Here is a 6,004-nt window from a genome sequence, read left to right on the forward strand (position 1 = left end):
AAGATATACATAGTAATCAAACAGAAGACATAGTTTAGGAAAATTAAACTAAACTTCAGAAATAAACAATACTATGAGTAATCCACCAAGAAATAGATAAAAGCAGGAAACATACAATTATTGGACCATTGTTTAAGAAGTTTTAAGGCAAAATAAAAATAAGTAAATAAATAAATAAAATAAACCCATCTAAGTTCCTTTGATTAAAAGCAACAATCAAGCATTCACAAGCAGAAGTGGCTTGGGGCTGGAAAGAACTTGGCCTGCATGGTGGCAGGACCAAGGAGAAGAACCTCTGTTCAAGACTTTGGTTTTATACAGGGGATGGAGGAGAAAAGAGAGGTACAGTATGGAAATGGGGAGGTGAGAATGAATCCAGTGGCATAGCATTGAAATTGGAGATAGAGGAGCGAGTTTTCTTTTTATTTACTTCATTTTCTTCAATTTTCACACAGCACTGTCTGGGAGGCAGTTTTTAGCCAGTAAACAAATAACTGTATTGGAACACCCTCCCTACTCACCTGATCTGGTCCCCAATGACTTCTTTCTTTACCTGAAGATAAAGAAAATATTGAAAGGAAGATATTTTGATGACATTCAGGACATCAGGGGTAATATGATGACAGCTCTGATGGCCATTCCAGAAAGAGTTCCAAAATTGCTTGGAAGGGTGGACTAGGCGCTGGCATCAGTGTATAGTTTCCCAAGTAGAGTACTTTGAAGGTGACTGTAGTGATATTCAGTAATGAGGTATGCAGCACTTTTTCTAGGATGAGTTCATGACGTTAATTGTCAGGCCTCATATATATATATATATATATATATATATATATATATATATATATATATATATATATATTTGGAAACTCCACCTAAAACAATTAAACCATCTCTGTGTTGAGCTTCATTAATGTTTTTCCAATACTTATCTTCTGTTTTTCCAAGTATAGTTAATTTTTCTTGACAGACAACAGAGGTAAGCAAAAGATATATGAGCAATTCTACTTTTGATGCCCACATGTTATGAGTATAAATTGATCAAACAAGAAAGCCTTCATTACTCCTGAAATGGGATGATTTCAGGAAATTATACAGATTATATAGCAACATTATCCAACAGCAAAACTTTTTCAGTCAAATCCAAATAGCAAGTCATCTTTGCCAATCAAATGGGTGAAATACAACTTTCTCCTTCTATTCAAAGTAGCATATCACATAGCTTTGGGCAGAAGTACAAATATAAGAACATTGAGAGTCTGTTTGCGGTTGAGAAAACATGTACATGCTCAATTCTCAGAACTTCCTGGTAGCTTAAAAATTAAGGACATACTAAAACAGGGAGTGAAAATGCACAGAATATTTTAAATGTTTACATTTAATATAACTATGCATTGAATATACACAAACAAGACAAAGTACAATGGGATTTTGTTATCTGCTAGATAATTAGAAAGTTTGTATTAGAAATGAAATCAAACACATCAATTTGGTGTCCTGAGAATGTGAGACTTGGGCCAAATGGCTCAACTGTTTTGGAAAGACCTTAGAACACAGAAAACAGAGATGCAAATTGTTGCAATAAGACTAGAATCTCAAAAATTTGCATTATGGAAAATGCTCTCCTTTTTAGAAATCAATTAACTTTAAGCCAAATAATTAAAACAAACTTTAAGCAATTAGATTGTAAAAGGAAGGGAATGGTCTGCAAATAAAAATGAGAACCTTGAAATCACCAGTGCTGATCTGGTGGAACAGAAAAAATGCATTTCAGATAGTAGGGAATCAATTAAACCTGAAAGAAGGAGAATCCAAATCAAACAGAACCAAGACACCAACTAAGTGTTCTGAGTATTTCCTGGGTTGAGGCAAAACTGGTTGTTGGTATCAGAACCCAAATAATTGTACCCATTATTCATCTTACACAGTTGTGCTGAAGTTATGTAACGTGAGCTCAATCACTATTTTAAAAAAAATCTGTTTTTGTCTTCTCAACCCCCCTAGTTTAAAACTTCCAAGCATTGTAGAATATGAAGAAATCTTAACTGGATAGAAACTAGTTTAAGATATTGATGTTTATATTACACTTTCTCAGTTATCCATCAGCCCCAAATAATAGGCCAACCCCTTCTTACCCATTCACTCACTTAAGCACTTATTTGGAATCTTCTAATCCCAAGGAATTTTCTAATTACTATAATTGTGGACATGTACATGGTACAGACTGCCCTCAAATGATCCAAAATAGTGTTTCCTGCCCTCGGATAGAAATATATATCAAGTGCCGTGGAAGCACAGAGGAAAGCACCTGACTTAAATCAGTATCATCACAGAAGTCTTCTCAGGGAAGATGACATTTTAAATGAATGTTAAATTGAGAAGTGGTAAAAGAGTAGAAAGAAAAGGGAACATAATGCACAAAGACATGGAAAAGTGAGAGAGTGTGACACTCTTTGGAAACTAAATATTGTTTGAAAAACTTAACCATTTGAAACAATAAATAGAGGTCAAATTATGGAGGGCTTTGAATATCAGCTAAAGACACTTTTTGCTTCTCATATATTAAAGTCTTTAATGTGGTTTAGATGTCTTACGTTTTATCTCCTTTTGAAGGAAAGCACAGTGAGAATCTTCATGCACTTAGCCCAGACAAAGCTCACATACCACCTAGCAAAATTCACCAACTCAGTGTGACAAATATTTGTCTTCTACCTGCTTCAATTTTATTCCCAGATATAAAACATGAGCTCTCAATGTCGGCAGTGGCTTCTGGCATCTCTCTCTCTGGATTCCCAGAATCTCCTTGTGACCTCAGAACTCTAAAATCTTCACTGCAATTTTTTTTTGCAGACACCCAGTCTGCTGATGGAAAATCTAATACCATTATGGATACTTGTGTCTTTGCAGGTGCTTTTCCCCACCAGACACTTTAAAGACTTTTTTCCCTTGTTTTGAAGTTTTAAAAGGACTTTTCATAGGTTTAGTTTTATTTTATGTATAGATGATATGCTCAGCTCCTGGAAAAGCTTGATGTAGTTGACATGATATGCATTCTGTTAAATAAATGCTTACATGAATCCTGCTTAGAATTTGAGGGTCCATGAAATTTGAATATTAGTTTCTATGCACAGTTCTCAGAAAATTTTCTAATAGTAAATCCTTGTTGAATACTAAACCTCTATTATTTCTGTGGTCTCCCTTGACACTCTTTTAGATGATGTTAGACCTTCTGAATTTATCCTCAAGGCCTCTAAATTTTCAGTTCTCATATTTTCTTTTAATCCACAATCTGGAGACTGTCTCATTTTCATCTTACAGGCCTTAGTTTTGAAAACATTATCTTGCTGATAGCATGAATTTAAATATATATATATATATATATATATATATATATATATATATATATATATAATTCCCTTTCATTTATGTTTTCTCACTTTCCTGTGGTTTTTTTTTTTGGTCATTACAGTCATTCTCATTTGTTCTGGGAGTTTTCTTCAAAGAACAAACCTAGGCCCATTTATTTTTTAAAAAGAAAGACCTAAGCTGATTAGTACTAATGGCTGTTGATTTTCTCTCCTGCCTGGCAGGTAAGTTTGTTGGTTGTTCTTTTTATCCCAGTCCCATCTCTTCCTTAAATGTGAAGTCTGACTTGGAGCTCTGCCTCAAGGGGAGGATTTCTGCCTTAACTTTGAACTTTGTTTTGAGTAAAGGAGCAGGCCAACAAGCTGGGCCGCACTCCATGAATGCCCACCAAATACTCTTCTCTCCCCTAAATCTTAGAAAATGGTCTTTCAGCTTTTGCTTGAGGCTAAACATTTCAGCTTTTGCTTGAGGCTAAACATAGGCAACAGTTGAATTGGAGCTGGAGCCTTGCAAGACTAGTTTTAATCTTCCCAAACTCTTCAACATTCTAAATTTAACAGAGCCTTGAAATCTTAGCTATATATTTGCTGAACTTTTTGATGTCCACCTTCTTAATGTTTAAGCAAATGCTTGATTTATTTTCGCACTATCTTTCAGGAACAGAATCCAATAACGGCAGCATATGGTTTCGGTGCATATAAATAGTAATAATTTCTCCCATCTTTCTCGAAAACAGAGGAAAATTAGCCTCTCTTTTCTGTCTCGTCGCACACTTGACATTTATTTTTATTCATATTGATGCACACATTTTTTGAATTTTATTTTTAAATAGCATATGTTCACTCTCAAAAATATGCTAACTCAACACTTTCTTAGATTTAAAAAGTCTCAATTTTAGTAAATTAGACATATATCCAATAAATTTTGCAAAAAAGATTAGTAGATGCATTGAAGAATGAAATATTAGTAATCGGTTCATTTAACAAGCTTTTTTGAAACTCTCATCACAATTTATTATGAGATTAGTATTACAGATTTGAACTAAACTGTGAAAGAGTTCCTTAATCATACCCGTTTTATATCAGATGCCAATAATAATAAAACTTTTAAAAAATATCAATCTTTCTCTCCAAACATTGTTATAGGTTCCATTCATTTCCTTTACCTTTAGATTTTTCTATTTTTATTCTCCTTATGAATTTATGGATTCCTGTTTTCACAAGGAAGCGATTTGATGGGCCTATTTTCATCTCTCCTTTTGTTTTCTTTGCATGAGTAATAGGATCATGATTATTCACATCACTAAGATCTAGTTCATTATCTGATAAGAACAAATATTCCTCATACTCAAATTTTGTGTGTGATTTTTCTTATTTATTTCTCAGTAGGCATATCCTCTTCACTTGCTGGAAATGAAAATTCATTCTTTCCAAAAGAGAATTATCATTCATCTCATTAATCTATCTTGATTACCATTTTTCTCTTCATCACTAATCTAAGATATGTATTTGTTACTTTTATTATGTTCATTAGTTAGCATTCATCCTCAGTGGTTTCTGGCATTACTATATTTGATATGTAATATACATGTAGCAAAAGAAAACATACTACCAAATGAACGGGTATGTAAATAAACTTCAGACCTAAGAGTTCCAGAACTTGAAAAGGGTAACATCTTGATTGGATTTATCCTCTTCTATTTAAATGAGACCAAAGCATGTCAAAGATAGAACATTTGCTTGAGCTTTATCCATTCGCCACAGTATAATACAACAATTTGTCCAACACATAAGAGATTTTATGAACAATGCACTTTTTAAACAAACCAAAATAGCATCAAGATTTAAAATGAGAATGGGGGTGGGGACTGAATACAGTAATTTTATAAATGTCTGCAATACCAGCTTTGAAAACAGAGCATTAAACCAAGCAAATTGATTGCACCAGTATTTTCCCCCTAGCATAGGCTGATGTGAATCAACCTGGTTTGTTCGCTGGTGAAACCAACTGAAAGATTTAGATAACTACCCTAGAAGAGATATCTGATAATGTAATAAAGATTAAATGGACTTGCTACATTTAATGATGGAAAACTGCTTGCAATGATCCTCTAGAAAAAGTCAGCCATGTGCTCTGAAGTATAGGAAGAAAGGCATTAAAAAAGAAAAAGTTTCTATGATTCCAAGCAAAGATTGCAAGAGTATGGGGTCAATGAGTTGGAAAAAAAAATACAATTTTGACTACAGAAAATCAGGAAGGGAAAAAACTTGGAGAGATTTCAAATACACACACACAAACACACACACACACACACACACACACACACACGCACACACTTCAGTCAGTGGAGCTCTTGAATGGAGAGATAATTTTTTAATATGGCTAAATCACAAGGATTACTCAGACTACACTTCTTAAAAGTGTGGAAAAAAGTATAGTGCAGGGTTTGATCAGTCAACCAATGACAGTTCCTTTTTATTCAAAATATGTTTTTTACAAGAATATAGATGGGGATATAGATGTTTTTTACAATAATATATGTTTCTTTACAAGAATATATAAGTGTTATGGTTGGTTCAAATTATGGCAGTGTTGACATGTGCAGAAGCCAGTGGTTTGACACTTTGCTTATAACAAAGGC

The sequence above is a fragment of the Hipposideros armiger genome, unplaced genomic scaffold, assembly GCF_001890085.2.
Source record: "Hipposideros armiger isolate ML-2016 unplaced genomic scaffold, ASM189008v1 scaffold_723, whole genome shotgun sequence".
NCBI lineage: Eukaryota > Metazoa > Chordata > Mammalia > Chiroptera > Hipposideridae > Hipposideros > Hipposideros armiger.